This window comes from Poecilia mexicana, unplaced genomic scaffold, assembly GCF_051168715.1.
Source record: "Poecilia mexicana isolate PSO_F unplaced genomic scaffold, ASM5116871v1 scaffold_10, whole genome shotgun sequence".
Classification (NCBI taxonomy): domain Eukaryota; kingdom Metazoa; phylum Chordata; class Actinopteri; order Cyprinodontiformes; family Poeciliidae; genus Poecilia; species Poecilia mexicana.
Window position 1 is genome coordinate 3,110,022 of NW_028263379.1, and position 20,686 is coordinate 3,130,707.

The 20,686-nt window shown below is 37.6% G+C and overlaps 2 long non-coding RNA genes across 2 annotated transcripts; both read left to right on the plus strand.

Moving 5' to 3' along the window:
• Nucleotides 1–3,611: 3,611 nt before the first annotated feature.
• LOC106910355 (uncharacterized) lies at nt 3,612–10,085 on the plus strand. Its single transcript, XR_015764428.1, has 2 exons — nt 3,612–4,099; nt 9,900–10,085. It is a non-coding gene; the product is annotated as an uncharacterized LOC106910355 (long non-coding RNA).
• A 3,618-nt stretch (nt 10,086–13,703) lies between these two features.
• Nucleotides 13,704–16,568, plus strand: LOC148156674 (uncharacterized). The gene is made up of 3 exons (XR_015764429.1): nt 13,704–14,287; nt 14,395–14,882; nt 14,978–16,568. It is a non-coding gene; the product is annotated as an uncharacterized LOC148156674 (long non-coding RNA).
• The last annotated feature ends 4,118 nt before the right edge of the window (nt 16,569–20,686 follow it).

Here is a 20,686-nt window from a genome sequence, read left to right on the forward strand (position 1 = left end):
CCCCACCCACCTTCTTTCCATCCCCTTTCTGTTGGATTTCTTTAAAAATAAATGCCACTAGTGGCAAAAAAAGTAAAGTTCATACTATGTTAGGACAGGAGACAAGATGTTTCCATCCCTGAAAATATGATGCATAGAATCATATCTAAGACTAAACTATGTTACAGAGTAAACATAATAAAAACATGCTTTATCTGTGGCATTGTTCATTAAAATGGCACATTTCTAATGTATTAAAATTAAATACGATCGGTTCACTTAATGATATTGTATTAGGGATTAGGTATTATTCAGCAAGTACTTTTAATACTTAAGTATTTTTAAAAGCCAGTATTTTTTTACTTTTACTTAAGTACAAATGTTAATGTGGTAGTTTTACTTGAGTACATTTTTTGAGTACTTTCTCCACCGCTGCTACTCTTATGTTATGTCTATGGCAGCCATACCCGTCTCTGGACAGGTCTTGTGAGAAATTCTGTTCCCCTGTGAAAATCTGTTCCCCCTGTGTCGGGAGCGCGCATTGCAGCCAGAGAAGTGGATTCGGCGGATCTGACCATTTTCACGGCGCTTCTGATCGATTTCTCGGTAAAAACTACTCATATAATCATGTCAGTGTTGTAACTTTCAGTTTAATCGGCAGCTATCAAAATAAAAATACATACGTAAATAAACGAGGTCTGGTGTGGAGGTCTTTTTACGCTGTTTTGTGTTATTTTAAACGTGAAGAGAATCGATCTTTTTTTTCAGCTTTTGCCTCACAAATAAAAGTCAGTCAACAAACACAGGTTCCCAACACGAAGTGTGCATTTATAATTTTTCATTTCTGATAAAGGAGGAGGGAAGCTGGCTGATAGCAGGGCACAAAAATAAAGACTTCCTGAAAAGATCAGAGTGTAAACTTTTTGGCCAGTCACGTTCTAATGATAAATAAGGAAAATAAGGAAATGTCTAGTATGCTATCACACATAATAATTTTTGAGAATTTGGAAACAGTTACTTTTTATTTCCCAAAGTTATGGGGGAGAAGAGGAGAGAATGGATATTTCACCAGCCTGATAAAATCTGTTCCCCCTACTTAAAATGGAAACAAATTAATTTACCTGCAAGTCTTTTGCTGTGTTGATTCCACTCATTATCAACAATAAATCCTGCAAGTTTGAAAACATTTGCTCTATTTTTGACAAAGTTAGGATGGGGGAACAAAATATTTTAAGCGCCTGATAAAATCTGTTCCCCCCCCCTTAAAATGGAAACAAATTAATTTACCCACAAAGTCTTTTACTGTCTTCATTCCCTCATCATCAACAATAAATCCTGTGATTTTCATAACATTTGCTCTATTTTTGACAAAGTTAGGATGGGGGAACAAAATATTTTAACCGCCTGATAAAATCTGTTCCCCCTACTCAAAATGGAAACAAATTAATTCACCAGCAAGTCTTTTACTGTGTTCATTCCACTCATCATCAACAACAAATCCTGTGATTTTCATAACATTTGCTCTTTTTTTGCCAAAATTAGGATGGGGGAACAGAATATTTTAAGCGCCTGATAAAATCTGTTTCCCCTATATAAAATGGAAATAAATTAATTTACCTGCAAGTCTTTTACTGTGTTGATTCCACTCATCATCAACAATAAATCCTGCAAGTTTGAAAACATTTGCTCTATTTTTGCCAAAATTAGGATGGGGGAACAAAATATCTTAAGCGCCTGATAAAATCTGTTCCCCCCCTTAAAAATGGAAACAAATTGATTTACCCACAAAGTCTTTTAATGTACTGATTCCATTCATCATCAACAACAAATCCTGTGATTTTCATAACATTTACTCTTTTTTTGCCAAAGTTAGGATGGGGGAACAAAATATCTTAACCGCCTGATAAAATCTGTTCCCCCTACATAAAATGGAAACAAATTAATTTACCTGCAAGTCTTTTAATGTGTTGATTCCACTCATCAACAACAACAAATCCTGCAAGTTTGAAAACATTAGCTCTTTTTTTGCCAAAGTTAGGATGGGGGAACAAAATATTTTTGCTCTTTCAGCCACCTGAAATAATATGTTCCTCCTACATAAAATGGACATGTATAGTGAATTATTTTTCTTTGTTACCTAAAATGTGAATCATTAATGAAGCTGTTTATTTCAGTTTGCAGAAAAAACTCCTAGCAAAAGTGGTTGTGGATTTTCCTGTTTCCACTGCGGCAGTCTACTGCATGAGGTTGGACATTGCTGTGAGACTTATTCTGAACAGTGGTGATTATAACATTAATATTCTTATTTTGAGTGTTAATGAACATTTTTATCATGACTATAATTTGTATGTTTTGATAAAAAAAAATGTATTTAGCCAAAACTTAATACATCAACATGTGAAAACAGTTATTTAACAAAATTGTTTGTCTATAACTTAATTTCATTTCCTCTAGTTATTAAAAGTAGATGCGGTTGAGGGTCAAGAAAACCCCTTTATTGAAGTTTCAATTATTGTACTTATTAAGTGTACATATGCAGGGTGTTGGGGGTTTTCTTGACCCTCAACCGCATCTACTTTTAATAATTAGAGGAAATGAAATTAAGTTATAGACAAACAATTTTGTTAAATAACTGTTTTCACATGTTGATGTATTAAGTTTTGGCTAAATACATTTTTTTTTATCAAAACATACAAATTATAGTCATGATAAAAATGTTCATTAACACTCAAAATAAGAATATTAATGTTATAATCACCACTGTTCAGAATAAGTCTCACAGCAATGTCCAACCTCATGCAGTAGACTGCCGCAGTGGAAACAGGAAAATCCACAACCACTTTTGCTAGGAGTTTTTTCTGCAAACTGAAATAAACAGCTTCATTAATGATTCACATTTTAGGTAACAAAGAAAAATAATTCACTATACATGTCCATTTTATGTAGGAGGAACATATTATTTCAGGTGGCTGAAAGAGCAAAAATATTTTGTTCCCCCATCCTAACTTTGGCAAAAAAAGAGCTAATGTTTTCAAACTTGCAGGATTTGTTGTTGTTGATGAGTGGAATCAACACATTAAAAGACTTGCAGGTAAATTAATTTGTTTCCATTTTATGTAGGGGGAACAGATTTTATCAGGCGGTTAAGATATTTTGTTCCCCCATCCTAACTTTGGCAAATAAAGAGCAAATGTTATGAAAATCACAGGATTTGTTGCTGATGATGAGTGGAATCAACACATTAAAAGACTTTGTGGTTAAATTAATTTGTTTCCATTTTAAGGGGGGGAACAGATTTTATCAGGCGCTTAAAATATTTTGTTCCCCCATCCTAACTTTGGCAAATAAAGAGCTAATGTTTTCAAACTTGCAGGATTTGTTGCTGATGATGAGTGGAATCAACACAGTAAAAGACTTGCAGGTAAATTAATTTGTTTCCATTTTAAGAGGGGGAACAGATTTTATCAGGCTGGTGAAATATCCATTCTCTCCTCTTCTCCCCCTATAACTTTGGGAAATATAAAGTAACTGTTTCCAAATTCTCAAAAATTATGTGTGATAGCATACTAGACATTTCCTTATTTTCCTTATTTTACATTAGAACGGGATTGACCAAAAAGTTTACACTCTGATCTTTTCAGGAAGTCTTTATTTTTGTGCCTTGCTATCAGCCAGCTTCCCTCCTCCTTTATCAGAAATGAAAAATTATAAATGCACACTTCGTGTTGGGAGCCTGTTTGTTGACTCACTTTTATTTGTCAGGCTTACGAGACAAAAGCTGAAAAAAAAAAAAAAGATCGATTCTCTTCGCGTTTAAAATAACACAAAACAGCGTAAAAAGACCTCCACACAGGACTTCGTTTATTTATGTATGCATTTTTATTTTGATTTCTGCCGATTAAACTGAAAGTTACAACATTGACATGATTATACGAGTAGTTTTTACCGAGAAATCGATCAGAAGCGCCGTGAAAATGGTCAGATCCGCCGGATCCACTTCTCTGGCTGCAATGCGCGCTCCCGACACAGGGGGAACAGATTTTCACAGGGGAACAGAATTTCTCACAAGACCTGCAAGATGGCCACCATTGCACTGTGCCACCAGCAGCGATATACAGAGGTAGGTGTGTTACAAAACGTTGTTTTAAGGTGTTTTTAGGCTAGAAAGTAGCCCTCATAGCTTCATTTACGCACTTAGTTCATGCAGTTTCTTTGAAATATACTCCGGAGTTTTCGGAGCAGCGCAGCTCCGCTAACGGGGCCAGGCGGCTCCAGACTCAGCGGCCGGGCGGAGTGTGTTTACCCCGCTAACCGCGGCCTGATCTCGGCAAGTCACCTTGTCGTATTCTGCTGCTTGATATCTGATTGTAGCGACTCAAAGTGTGACATGAAGAGTTCAATGAGTTTGCATGTATACTCCCAGATAGCACAGAATCATTGAAACAACATTGAATCAATGTCAGCCAGAAACATTGAATCAACGTTGAACGCCGACATTGAAACAACATCGAAAGTGGTCGGTGACTTGTATGTTGAATCAACGTTAGGGTTTCAACCATTACTGACATATCAATGTTGATTCAACCATCATCTGTATGTCAACTTACATGCCTATTTGTGTTGATATTACATTGAATCAGTTAGGAATCCACGTTGATTCAACCATTATCTGAACGTGGATCTGCATGCATATTTGTGTTGATTCTACATTGAATCAGTTAGGAATCAACGTTCATTCAACCATCATCTGAACGTGGATCTGCATGCATATTTGTGTTGATTCTACATTGAATCAGTTAGGAATCAATGTTGATTCAACCTTCATCTGAACGTGGATCTGCATGCATATTTGTGTTGATTCTACATTGAATCAATGTTGATTCAACCATCATCTGAACGTGGATCTGCATGCATATCTGTGTTGATTCTACATTGAATCAGTTAGGAATCAATGGTGATTCAACCTTCATCTGAACATGGATCTGCATGCATATCTGTGTTGATTCTACATTGAATCAGTTAGGAATCAACGTTCAACCACCATCTGAACGTGGATCTGCATGCAGATTTGTGTTGATTCTACCTTGAATCAATGTTGATTCAACCTTCATCTGAACGTGGATCTGCATGCATATTTTGTGTTGATTCTACATTGAATCAGTTAGGAATCAACGTTCATTCAACCATCATCTGAACGTGGATCTGCATGCATATTTGTGTTGATTCTACATTGAATCAATGTTGATTCAACACTCATTTGACTGTGGATGTACATGCAGATTTGGGTTGTTTTTATATTGAATGAAAGCTAAGGATTTATGTACATTTTAGGTCTGATAGGTCTACATCATAACATGCCACTAAAAGTTTCTTCACTGGTGTTAAACACTATATTATTGGCAGATGATGGGTAAACTGTGTACAAAAGTTTAAAAATGACAACATGGGTTTGATTTAACATTTTATTTAAGAAAAGAGGGACAGATCTTTAAACATATTTGACTCCTTTTTGACTGTCAAAACAGTCTGTTGTCCATAGAAGAACAGAGTCCATGAGGTTAAGCTTTGTACTGTATGAAGTAGGGAAACAGTACAAGTTGTGGTAACCCCAGTTTGACTCTGGTTGGCGTCACTTTGATTCCTTGTGATGTCTTCCTCTCATTCTGGCGCATAATGGAGCCGCTTCTTGACAGTTTTGCTGCAGTCCTCAAGAGTCAGCTTTCAGTCAAACTGCAGAGCAACAGCTGAAAAAAATAAAAGTGAGGAAGGTGCCGGTTAGAAATATGATAAACATTTGAAAAGTTCTGAAACACAATGAAAGATTAAACAGTGCAGGTCTGAGAACAAATACAAACCATATAGTTCCCCATGTACACTCACTGTTAAATTAATATCTTAATCTTTCATTAATATTTATCTTAATGTTTACATATACAACTGCATTTACCCATCAAGCTGCAGTATAGTGTAGGATTTATGATATTGATATTAAATCAATATTTAAAATAAAGGGCTGTTTTCTGCAGAAAACCTAAGGATAAAACTCAGGGAGGATCAGGCTTTATTTAACACACCAGAGACAAATAAATAGAACAAAAGGTGATTTATAGTGTAGTTGGAAAAACTATAATTTATACAGAATAAACTTCCATCAAATAGCTGGTTCAATCTTCCATCAACTACAAATATTTCCAAATAAGTTGATTAAATTCCTTAAAAAGTGTCTATATGCTAATAAAGATCCCACACAAGTAACAATAGTCCAGTTCAATTTAACCAGTTACCAATCCAAGGATCAACAGACTGAATCAGTCATTAGCAGGTTTAGTTCAGTGTTTCACCTGCCTTACATGTTAAGTGTTTCCCTTCTGACTCACCTCGATTGAATCTGTGGATGATTAACCTTCTGCACTTCTTGATGGCTGCAGACGGTCATGTAATCATCCAACTCAGCTGTTCTGATACAGAGGCTCATTTAAGCACGACCCTAAGCATATCATAATAAAAAGTTAAAAACAAGTGATTACTATCACAACAACTTAAAGCCCACCTGGAGCAGCCAGCCTTACACTTTCTTGTCCACCACATGCTCTCCCAGACCAAACAATAGGCCCCGCCCTATTTTAAAAACTCAAATCCCACAAAATCTCACAGGATTTCATACTTAGGCCTGGAGTGGTGGGTAGGATGAAAATAATACAAAAGGAGACATGACCTCAATTATTAAAAATATCCGTTTTGCCCCAAAATAACCAGGATTACTATGGGCACAAAACAATGCCCTTATTTTTCAATAACCACATTTAAGATCAAAGTAATATTGAAAAACTTACCATAAAAGTGCTCAGCGGAGAATTCAATTCAGAAGCCGGTAGCAAACAAGCCAGCAGCAAAGTGGCTTTTTGGTTGGGACAAACCACAAGTGTAAAATTGGGGAGGTGGACTGTACAACTCCTAGTAGAGACTTGTAGATGTTTTTGTGTCAACACATTATGCACAGTCAGTAATAATATTTACAGACAAGTAAGAAAATGTACAGAAAGGAATCACAACCTCAACATGTTCTCAACATGTAGTGCTTAATTTGAAACATGACTAACCCCCACCTAGTAATAAAATGTTCTGACCCAGAACTCAAGGAGGGGGAGGGAAGAAGGGATGAGAGAGGGTAAAAAGGAGAAGGTTGGGAGGACCGGCTGGGTGGGGGAGGCTTGGGAGGGAGTAGGGGGAGATGAGGAGGTGATGAGGGATGCAACAAACTGCCCAGATTGCACACAACGGTAAATCAACATTGAATTATAGTCAGAAGGGTTGATTTTTGGTTGAGGTCAACAACTGACGGTTGATCAACCATCAAACAACCATCCACCTCCAGCCAAGTAACCGATGCTGAAACTGTGTCATTGAATCAATGTTGTTTTGTGGTTGAAATCTAATGAATGAAATGCTAATGTCTGATCAACGACTGATCAATATTGAATCAATGTCAGCTGTATTGCCGCACCCCTTCCCCTCCTCGCAGACCAACCTCCCCGCCCCTCGCTCAACAGTTTCTGGTAGCGCAGGCGATAAACGTCAGGGGCCTGGTGATTCGTTAGGGGTCCGGTAATTAGCCCCGCCCCCCGGCCCAACGCTGACTTGTTCCGCTAGTGCAGGGGTCACCAACTCCAGTCCTCGAGGGCTACCATCCTGTAACTTTTAGATGCGTCTCTGCTCAAACACACCTGGATCAAATAAACTGCTTGTTTCCAGCCTATTGCAGAGAGGAATGAATGCTGGTGAGAGAATTCAGACATTTTGGAGCAGAGGTGAATCTAAAAGTTGCAGGATGGTAGCCCTTGAGGACTGGAGTTGGTGACCCCTGCGCTAGTGAATCTGGGTACAGAACGGAATCACAACTGTGTTGTCAACACATAGTGCTTAAGTTAAAACGTGATTAACCCTCACCTAAAAGGGGTTGTGCTGTGGTGGCGCAGGGGTTAAGCACAAACCACAATCAAGGGCTCAGTCCTTAACACAGCTGTCACAGGTTCGATTCCTGACCTTGGCAACCTTTGCTGCATTACCCACCTTCCTGTCAAATAAAGGCCACTAGCCAAAACAATCTTTTAAAAAAATAAAATGTGAAAAATGAAAAACCCTCACTTAAAATTAAAGTTGTTTCACCCGATTGAGGGGTAGATGGGCCCAGGTGGGGGGAAAGAGGTGTGTGTGTGTTTTTGGCAGGTGGAGGGAAGGGGGTTGGGCGTTTGAATGGCAGGCGGTGGTGAGGGGTGCAAAAAACACCTTACATTGATTGAACACTTTGATTACTAGTTTTTCCCCAAACCTTATCCTCAAGGCAAACTGACCTGCATGCTTTCAGTTCAGCAAAACCTTGTTAATCAAATGTTAATTAAAATCATGTGTGCTGAATTAGGGAAATGCCTAAAACTTGCAGGGCAGTGTGCCTGGTGCCGGTGCTGAAAAACGCTGGATTCAATGTGGCATTTCAATCAATGAATGTTAATTGGCTAGAATTGAATGGTTGTTTGATGGTTGATCCAGCTTCTGTCGTTGACCTGAACCATACATGCAGCCTTTGTGATCATAATTCAACATTGAATTAACATTGTGTGCTATCTGGGTAGTTCTTCCCCAAACCTTGACGTCTATCAAACTGGCCTGCGTTTTTTCAGTTCAGCAAAACCCCGTTAATCAGATGTCAATTAATATCATGTGTGTTGAATTAGGGAAATGCCTAAAACTTGTAGGGGCTGGAGGACCAGTGGTGAAACACACTGGATTCGACGTTGGCATTTCATATATTTGATGTCAACCACAAAACAACATTGATTCAATGACAGTTTCAACATTAGTTAATTGGCTAGAATTGAATGGTTGTTTTATAGTTGATCCACCGTCAGTTGTCGACCTCAACCAAACATGCAACCTTTGTGATGATAATTCAACATTGAATTAACATATTTTCCAACAAGCCAACAGCAAAGCAGCTGTGTGTTTGGGACATCCCACTCATGTAAACGGTGGGGGTGGACCGCTCCACTCCTTGTAGTAAGTTATAGATGTTTTTGTGTCAATATATCACACACACAGTCAGTGAGAATTGTTATGAACAAGTAAAAAAATGTACAGAAAGGAATCACCACCGACTATCCTCTGCAGTGGTTAATTTAAATGTGATAACCCCCGCTCAGTAATAAAATACTCTGACCCAGAGCGCTGGTGAGGAGGAGAGGAGGGGAAGGGGTGCGGCAATACAGCTGACATTGATTCAATATTGATCAGATGTTGATCAGACATCAGCATTTCAGTCATTAGATTTCAACGACAAAACAACATTGATTCAATGACACAGTTTCAACACTGGTTACTTGGCTAGAGGTGGATGGTTGTTTGATGGTTGATCCACCATCATTTGTCGTCTTCAACCAAAAATCAACCATTAATCAGACTTCGGCATTTCAGACATCAGATTCCAACCACAAAAAAACGTTGATTCAATGTCACAGTTTCAACGGTTTGATTGGATGATTGTTTGATGGTTGATCCACCGTCATTTGTCGACTTCAACCAAAAATCAACGATTCTAACTATTTTTCAACGTTGATTTAACATCATGTGCTATCTGGGCTGTTTGATATGTGTGTCAAAATATAATATTCCTCTCTGGAGAGTTCGATACTTTTGAAGATGTTATCTTCAGAAGATACTTATATCTTCTGAAGAACACAGTGTTCTCTTCCAATACTACTAATATTCCCTTCCTCTTATTTTTTTGTAGTTTGTAAATTCCTATTATTTGTGTGTGTGTGTGTGTGTGTGTGTGTGTGTGTGTGTGAGAAATATATTCTTCCCTCCGGTTGGCTTCTTATGTGCAGTGTGAACTTTTTTTTTATATTTATCTTTTATTGTTTCAGGCAGGCGGCTCTTGAGGAGGAGAGGCCTCAGCTCCCAGTGATCCTCTTCCTCCTCCTGACATGGTCTTCTTCACTGTCTCCTCATATTTTATATACATAAATTATAGGAATATTTTGTTATGTTTCCAAAAACATTGGCTGAATATCTGCTTGTATGTTATTGTAATAAATACATTTTTATGAAAAGATTTTGCTCTGTTTATTTTGTAAGATTTGAGTTTAAAGCTCTGACTACATATAGGTTGATACAAATTAAATGTGAAATAATTTTTTTAATGTTTCTTGCTTATAAATCCAGAGATAAATAATGGAAAGAATCAACTCAAAAATTGTTCATTATGTTTAGTCAGTTGAGTGTAATATGTTATAAGTATATAGTCTCATGTGGGGACAAAGGTTTTCATTTCTAATTGGACAGTCATACTTCACTTGTAAAAATGTGAAACAAAAATATTGTGGTGTTAAACCACATAAGGCGCCTATAGCATTTTTCTAACACCAACTGATGTGCAAGATTTTTTTTTTTTTTTAGATTAAAGTCAGAATGATGACCGGTTTTCTTTCCCAAATCCTCTTCCGTAGGCAAACATTTATTTAATTAAGCTTGGCACATTATTTCAAACCTTTCTTACCTGGTAGAAGCAGATACACTTTTATTGTATTTGGATAACCTTTTCTACATGCTTGTTCATAATATACAGGATTATAATCGGTGTGCTAATGCTATTCAGAAAGGAAAAAACTTAAAAAGCTATAGGATTTGAATGACGGCGCTTGTGATTGCATGAAAACTGTTCTATAAACCTTTTAATATGTTTGATTGAAATAAAAATAAGGACGGATCCCACAAAAACCCAAGAAGAAGAATAAGCTGACGTCATCCTATGCGACACTTACACTCCGGTGAGTAGAAATCTGCATCTGTCAAAATGTTTTTGTACTCTAAAACCAAAAATAACTCCAAAGTGTTACGTTATAAAATTACTGATGGTAGTTTTAGGACTTAATGGCAGTAGGACTGTGATGCGAATGGTTGAAGACACGTTTGTAACTTTTTTTTGCCGGAAATTTACGGTGGAAGCTAGCTAAATTAGCCTCTTGGAGGCTAATTGTACCTGTACACTGTATATACACTATATATGGTCTTCCAGCTGTTTGTTATATGTTCAATTTCCTTTTTCCAGCCACTTATTTGGGATTTGTAGACATGTCATGAAAGTTTGAAACAACATTTTTTCCCTTAAAATGACACATTCTCTCAGTTTAATAAAAGAGAGAAGTTCAAATACATGCCAACAGTGAAAATTCTTTTTAAAATGAAGATATATCACAGATTTAAAAAGAAATTTAGCGCCCCCTTCACTGGGCCAGGACCCCTTGGCCTCGTTAGCTGCCCTGACTAATGCCTAAAGAAAATACGAGGTCGAAATTTTAACATTTTGAAAACAATTTTATTGAAACCACTGATATTGAAAGACCAACATTTTTGTAATATCTAATAAACATTTTGATCATACATGACCTACTTCAGGACTTTTTAATGGTGCAGAAAACAGGCAATAGCAACACGGACCAACGACATGAACCAACGACAAGGACCAACGACATGAACCAACAGCATGGACCAACAACGTTCATCACATATGCAGCGAACGCATATGCAACATAGACATATGCAACGTAGACATGTGCAGCGAACACATATGCAGCGAACGCATATGCAACTTAGACAAATGCAACATCTACATATAAAACATAGACCAACGACATAGACCAACGACACATAGCAACGACACATCTGCACATATTGACTTCTACTTATTTTTGATACAAATGGAACCCCATATGGAGGCAGTGACTGACCTGCTTCGCAGGTCAGTCACTGCTCTCCCTATGCATTGCTTATGGCAGGCCCCAATTAAAATATGCTTGGCTGCAACGGTATCGATGGCAGCTCTTCTTCTTCTCCTATTCAGTGTTTGTAGCTTTTGGTGCAGCTGCGCTCCTGCTACTGGTAGCTTCACCACATCAGTTCAGCGTTACACCGGCTGATGACGTTGCTGTGGTTCACTTTGTCTGGTATTTTTGTACAGATGTTTTGGCAGTAATGTGATCATGTGAAAGCAGCAACTTATATTAAAAAGTGTTTTATTTCCGTTTGAAAGCTGCCCACTTCCATGGAAGGACAACAGAAAATAACTCTTATACACATGTAATTACTAAAATCACGATACCCTCACTTTGTATCCCTCTGAAAAATGAACCCATTTAAATAAAGAAATCCCTCCATGGTGATACCATGATAGTGAGCGTTCATTTTATAGCGTTAACACCGGAGCTGTAAATGGTCCGGTATGAAACGGGCACCCGCTTCGGATGTTATCATCCCATAGAATGGCGATTATCAGTGGTTATCAGTCCCGTTGAATGTCCTCAGTTCGTCCCTGCTCTGCCTGATAGCAGGCTGTTATCAACCATTCTATCGGTGATAACAGCCGCGTGTCGCTAATAGAACCTTTTTTTTTTTTAACCTTTTTTTAAAAACCTTTATTTATAATTTATCTGCGAATTTGAACAGGATATTAAGAATTTACTAAAAATACAAAAGCCAAACGTATCCGTCATAAGATTTTAATTAGGTATTTAAAAACAACTCACTAAAATCAAAAACCGGAGTTTTTTTTTTGTTTTGTTTTGTTTATTTTTGTTCGCTTTTTTAAAAACCTATATTTCCAATATGCCTTTTATTTCTTTGGATTTTTTCCAATAATTCACTCAAAATAAATGCCCAAATTTAACATACTTGGTTAATATTATTGGACCTTTTAATATGTTTGATTGAAATAAAAATAAGGACGGATCCCACAAAAACCCAAGAAGAAGAATAAGCTGACGTCATCCTATGCGACACTTGCAGTCCGGTGAGTAGAAATCTGCATCTGTCAAAATGTTTTTGTACTCTAAAACCAAAAATAACTCCAAAGTGTTACGTTATAAAATTACTGATGGCAGTAGGACTGTGATGCGAATGGTTGAAGACACTTTTGTAACTTTTTTTTTTGCCGGAAAATATACGGTGGAAGCTAGCTAAATTAGCCTCTTGGAGGCTAATTGTACTTGTACACTGTACCTGTGCTTAATACGTTTAATTAGCCATGATAGAGTCACATAACAATGTTTATAGTCATGCTTGTTGTTGCCACTTTGTAATATTGGAGGGTTGCTAAAAACATCAGTGCCCCTAGGCTGTGATGATCTTAAAGTTCTGAACCCTGTCTGAATACACTGATTGCAGCTAGGTCATTTACTTGAATTAAAAATGAACTTGCGTCAGTACAGGCAAATTTCTTTTCTCCTGTCTGTTATTTATTGCTGTTGCACGCCAGATGAAGAACTGATGAGCTGAGAACCTGATCTTTGAACAGACAGAGACCATAGCTGAGGAGCAGCCTGGGATGCTTACTGAGGAGCATCCAATGATGATACCAGAGAACCAGGAAGAGACTGTGATAGTGCTTGATTTAGTTCCTGTTTCTCATCCTGTTGTCCCATCCTCTCAGTCTTTTCAGAAGAAGAAAAGACCCAGAAGCATCTCTCCAGCTGCCTCTCCTCCCACTCCGTCATCTCTCCGTCCCCCCCGCCCGTAGATCAGCCACATCTGCATTCATGTCACCTGCTGACCATGCCGTCTCCTTAAGTCAGGGTGGCGTAAGTTTTGTTTTCTTTACATTCATCCATTTTCTTACACCCTTGTCCCTATTGTGGTCGGGAGTGTTGCTAGGGTACACCCAGGACAGGCAGTCACTGTGGTCATGCTCAATGGTATGAATAACAATTCTTTGAATGACTCAAAACCATAATATAAAAAACTATATTATCAAAATTTAAATAACTGTCAACTTTGGCTGTGTGAGTACTTTGACGTATATATCCCAGAAGGGCCGTCTGACTCTATTCTTGAGTGGTTATGCTATTCAACATTTTGGTGTAACTGGTTAAACACACTTGAATCAAATGGCTGAGGTACCACCTCATTCATTCTGCATTCAGATCATATGAAGTCCTGGTAACATCAAAATTAATTGAGTGAGATGTTTTGTCCCAGAGAAACACCTAAAACTTGAAAGACACCTAACCTATTCTTGATGCCTGGTATTTGGACACCTATGTCCTATTTTATGTTTTCTTTTTTTATCTCTCATTTTAAATCACAGTTAAGATCTCGGCTGACAGCTTCCTGAAATGATTTTTGAGCGGGAAGTCATAATATATGAGTTGGATAAGATGTTAAGGAAGGATCCCTTCAAGTGTCAAGCTTGTACCCCAGATGTGCTTTCAGTTTCAGTGGATGGAAATTGCAAGTATTACCATTTAAAGAATGCAGCAAGGTATTGTAAAATGTGTAAAATATAATAATTCTTTGTATATGTTAGTGATGTTCACTACCTTTGGACAATAACACCTCATGAAGTGTATTTTATTGCTTTGTTTTCAGATTGGAGGAACAGGCTATATTTCAGGACCTTTTCATAGCCAAGGATGAAAACGTAGGAAAATTTGTGGACCTTATACACAAATCAACCAAAAATGTAAGACTGCAGATTGTAAATGTATAATAACAGTAACCTTTTAGCCTGTAATAACAGCTTGCCTGACTGAATTGTATGCATTCTAGATTTTGTGGTGGGCAGCCAGGGAGATCTCTCACAGATCCAGCAGCAAACTGGGTGAGGAGGCTTGGAGCTAGCGGTGTGTAGACATGGAGTGCTGCTTAGTGCTCTTCGAGATAGTATGAAATATTTGCATAAGCTTTGTTCTTTCAACAAAGGCTGGCCAACAGACAATCACTTTTTTTTCCATAGATGTAACATGTAAGTACTGGCCAAATCTTGAAAACTAACAAAAAGCTGTCCTGAGCTCCAACACCTGCTTAAAATGAAGCCATTTCTCTCAATTTTCCATGGCAAAGCCCATGAATGTAAGGTAAGGAACACTGACCAGGCATTGTATAACCTTGCTGGTACATACTGCATAAACATCTTTGACATAGTTGATGTTGTTTGTGTATGTTTGTGCAGATACAGATGGACAAAGCTTGTGCCAAGGCTCATCGCAAGATCAGAAAAGATGCAGGTGGTTTAACACACCTGCATCAAATGATGGCTCGTTAGATGGCCTAAGAAGATGTTTTATGAAATTTTAAATCAGGGTCGAAGGAGATCGGCGGCAATAACGAAACCAAACGCTGTTTCTGCTAGAATTAAATGTGCTCGATTTATTTCCCCACAGATTACAGCAAAATAACATGCATCAAACACTGTTACTGCTAGAACAAATATGCTCGATTTATTCCCCACAGAATACAGTACAAAACACTCTATGACTAAACACGTGATGCTCGATTCATTCAAGTTACCAGCGCTTACCTCGTGAAACTTGGTCGGAGAGCCTTCGGCCTAGAGACAAACGTAGCATCAACGTAGCTGGGCATTCGAACGCGATCCACAGCAGACTCTGACTCAAACCGCGGGCTTTTTCGTATTTTATCTCTTAAAGAAAGGGATGCCTGCGTGCAAAGGGGGAGTGGCCATCTCCATCCTTGCAGGCGAGCCATCCAATCAGAGGTAGCCGCTCTCCGACCATGAGCCAATCATGGGCTGAGAGCGTGAACCAGCAGACCAATCAGAGCCCAACCCAAGTCAACCAGAGCCAAGCACGCCCTGTTCACGTGATCCGTATGAGCACAATAATCTGAGCAGAATAAGTTTTATATCAAATTATAAAGCAAAGAACAAGTTAAAAGATAATAAAAAGAATAATGATTATCAAAGAACATAAAAGATAATAAAAAGATAATAAAAAGATAAAAATACAAAATACCATATCAACCATATCAGAAGAACATTGACAAGCTGAAAAGGTTGTTTCTACCACCAGGGAGAGAATAAAACATGCAGGATGCCGGGCCACTAGGACTGACTTTGGACACCCCGATCTATAGACTTTGTCAGGAGCAGAGAGCGTTACCTTTGACGACGACTTCAGTAGTGACTGATAATAGTCATATATTATCATATATTGCTCATAAGTCACAAAGAGACACCTTACAATTTGTTCTTGTGCTTTCATGTTTCCAAATGGGCAGTGTCTTGAATCTTGTGTCTTGAATCTTAAAAAAAAAGAATCTTGTTGATTCTTTTTTTTTAATAGTTAATTTGTTTGTGCCTTTGTATTTTCTAAAAGGGCTTACTAGAGCTGTAATTACTTCCACATGCATGTCATTGAGTGTGTTTCTTTTTCACTTATGTTTCTGTACATCTAGTGTATTTTCTAGGTAATAAGAGAAATTGTAGTTAATTTAATAGTTTTACTATTTTTACTACAAGTGGAGTAATAACACTTGTGCTTATGTTGAGCAGTTAAATGGCTACAGTCCCAGTGATTCTGTAGTATCTAACATAACCAAGACATCTTTTTGGATCTTCTACTTTTCTTTTCTTTTTTTTATTAATATGTGCAGCTCTGACTTATTTCTTAATCCAAAGAATACACAAAGTGTGTACTGGTGGAACAATTTCTTATCCTTGGTCAATTGAATGCGGTTCAGTTTGTCTGTCAATGTCTTTATTAAAAAGAAATAAGTTAAACAAAATTTCAGTACTTGTAAAAGTGATCTTTTAATGCAGTATTCAGGTATGATTTTGTTTAATGACATGCATTTATACAAATTGTAAAGGCATGATTTTATAAACAAAACAGCATCTAATTTAGTGGACTCTTCAGGACATGTTCTGAATCCATCAGCTGATGACAAGTCAGTAATGAAGCATATTAAAATGTTGGTTGAACAAGAAGTGGTTTTAAGAAATTGTCAGGAGAAATAAGTTGTTCAGCTTTTAGGTACTCTTTAAGGACATATGAAAATTAGTTATAATTGCCTACATACAGTGGAGGCAATTATAGTGGGAGCCATGTCAGCTGCTGGTGTTGGTCCACTGTGTTTTATCAAGGGCAAGTCAATGCAGCAGCTATCAGGAGATTCTGGAGCACTTCATGCTTCCATCTGCTGAAAAGCTTTATGGAGATGAAGATTTCATTTTTCAGCACAACCTGGCACCTGCTCACAGTGCCAAAACCACTGGTAAATGGTTTACTGACTATGGTGTTACTGTGCTCAGTTGGCCTGCCAACTATCCTGACCTGAACCCCATAGAGAATCTGTGGGATATTGTGAAGAGAAAGTTGAGAGACGCAAGACCCAAAACTCTGGATGAGCTTAAGGCCGCTATTGAAGCATCCTGGGCCTCCATAACACCTCAGCAGTGCCACAGGCACATTGCCTCCATGCCACGCCGCATTGAAGGCTGCAAAAGGATTCCTGACCAAGTATTGAATGCATAACTGAACACAATTATTTGAAGGTTGACTTTTTCGGTATTAAAACACATTTCTTTTATTGGTCGGATGAAATATGCAAATTTTTTGAGACAGGGATTTTGGGTTTTCATGAGCTGTATGCCAAAATCATCAGTATTAAAACAATAAAAGACCTGAAATATTTCAGTTGGTGTGCAATGAATCTAAAATATATGACAGTTTAATTTTTATCATTACATTATGGAAAATTATGAACTTTTTCACAATATGCTAATTTTTTGAGAAGGACCTGTAGACCTAGCGTTATTTATGCATGTCTAGGTTCAACAGTTGACAGGTGAAAAAGGAAGCCGACTAAGGTTTGGTAGAACTTGCTGTCGGTGTCATTTAGTTGAAATGCTTCAGATTTGGACCTAACTTCTTTTTTAAAACAGAGCGTCCCAACTTAGTGAAATAATCTTAACATTAACTTGGTTGGATGCATTTACAAACCAAAAGGGGTAGACCTCTATTTCAACTACAATAATTAGATGGACACAACTTAACTTACATTCTCTTTATGCCTTTTCTCTGCAAGCTTATGAAATGATGAAATGAACCACAGAGGCCTGAGGCCTGAGACCTCAGGCAGATCATTCTTTTTCCACTAGAACAGATTTAGAGTCGGGCTACAGAGCTCAATTCTAGAGAAAATGCATCTTTGAACCATTACTTTCATAAAGCATTTGAAGATTAAGCCATCTCTACCACTCAATTTGAGATTAGTGATGGAGTTAGGGTTAACCCTAACCCCAATCTAACCCTAGATTGTTTTTATACAGTTTAACATAGTGTTTCTCTAGGAGAAAAGCACTATGTCAATCAAACATAATTTAGATTACTATACTAATGTAGTTTAAATTACAGTAGAGTCAAACTGATTCAATATTAATTTACTAAACTGTAATGTTGAAGGACTTCAATCTGGGTTTCCTGGGCATACACAAAATAAGCTGCAAACTTTAACTTAAATAATTAACCTTAGACAGGTAAACATGCTATTCAAAATACTTCTCCATAAAACTTTCTTTTATGTGTAAATACTGATCACACTGAATAAAACACATAATAGCTTCACACAGTTCTACAAGTGTGTAGGAAACGAATCTGTTACACAGTTTCACCTTGCGTCATACCTTAAAGACAACACACAGGGCAAATTTGACCAGCCTACAATGACGACCAGCTTGTCAGGCAAAAAGTCTTTATAAATCCCATCATGACTCTTTTTGTATCAAACGAACAGTTTCACTACATTTTGAAGTAACATTTCTGAGTGTATCGTTGACCTTGATCTTATTTGGCTACAGACAAATACGGTTGTCATCTTATTGAAAACCTTATTACCTCCCACAACGTGTTGATAGTGTTCCCTTCTTCTCTTAATCAGTCTGCCGTACGATGGCTGCGTTCCATTTCAGATTCCCGCCGATCAGCCGTACAAGAATTTCTAGAACCAACTATGCGGAGCTGGGATGCTTATAAAAAGTCTATCTATCTATCTATCTATCTATCTATCTATCTATCTATCTATCTATCTATCTATCTATCTATCTATCTATCTATCTATATTAGGGCTGTTGTAAACGAATATTTTAGTAATCGAGTAATCTATCGATTATTCTTACGATTAATCGAGTAATCGGATTTAAAAAAAATTATAAAATGAAATATTGGTAAATCTGGCATAATACCGGTGTTACTATCAGATATCAATATCAGTCCAATTTTCCATATTTGAGCATCCCTAACAGTTGCTTTTTTGTAGTTTAGAAAACTAACCTGTAACAATAATAGCTCACTTTCTAAGTTAACCAGAAGAAAAGTTATAGAAAAATCTGAAATTATATTGAATTTAATAACAAAGAGGCAGGCTCACAAATATGCTTATAAAAAATGTCTACAATCCAGCTTTTAGTTTATGTGTTCATCTTCAGTGAGTTTAATAGATTAATTAAACTCACCTTGCCACCTAACCTGTCACGCTTTGGGTTTGAAAATACGGGAAATGCCGCCTGGAGTGGGAGGAGAGGGCGAATGAACGAACGTAAGATGGGGTGGAGGGGAGGAAATAGACCAGCGGACTGACGAACCGTTAGACCGGGGGACGAACACGGGGGAAGCAATACGGGATATTTACGACACCTTCACTGGTCAACCTCAGAAACTCATCTACCAGCCATGTACGATGCGCTCCGCCACCCGTTTCTTCAGACCGGGATATGAAATTTATTGTGCGGTTCGTCGGTAAAGCTACATTTACACGGTAAGCATCAGCTACTCAGCCGCCCGCCCTGTTCAGGCTATCCGCTCACCTCAGCGCTCTTCCCGCCGTTCGCTTTCAACCAGCAGCCCCGGAGGAGAAATGCTGCCGTACTCCAGGCATCCCCCAGTCATTTTAAGGATGCTTATTGGTTCCCCAAAAACGATAAAAAGTCGGGCATTATCATCAATCAATAAAATCCCCACAGGCCAATCTTGAAGATTGGACTTTATGCCGCTGAGACTTAGCTTTTGTCAACAACTCAGGCGGAAGTGAGAGCTCCGCGCAACGCTAATGAAGTCCCGGCCGGAACACGGTGCGCTAACTAATAAAACATAAATTAACGAAGCTTCGAGGCAGGTAAATTTTCCTCGAGGAATTTTAGTAATCGAGGTACTCGAATCATTCGAGGAATCGTTTCAGCCCTAATCTATATATATTAGAGAGAGAGAGAGAGAGAGAGAGAGAGAGAGATATACCTGTCCTGATATATATCTACAGATATATATATATAGATATATCTATATATAGATATACCTGTCCTGATATACATCTACAGATATATATACTGCTCAAAAAAATAAAGGGAACATTTTACTTTAATTTTGTGTGTGGCTCCAAATCCAGGCCTCCATTGGTTAATAAATTTGACTTCCATTGATGATTTTTGTGTGATTTTGTTGTCAGCACATTCAACTTTGTACAGAACAAAGTATTCAATGAGAATATTTCATTCATTCAGATCTAGGATGTGTTATTTGAGTGTTCCCTTTATTTTTTTGAGCAGTGTATATATAAATGAAAATGTATATTTTGTGTGTTCTTCAAAATTGTGTATGGCATTTGTGACATAGGTTTATTAAAATGTATTGTTCTGATACAGTCAGTTGATCTGGACATTACAATGTATTTTTATCATGCTCTTCATCAATAACTTCACTTAAAGTTGCTGTGTTTAAAAATAAGTACTGCATTTGAAAGCAATTTTATTATAGCATTTTGCAAATACAGTCTTGATTGACAAAATCCATGACACAAAAAAGATAATATTAAAATAATAGCTTTTTGAGTTAAAAAAAAACACTTCCAATTAGTTATATTAAAATCA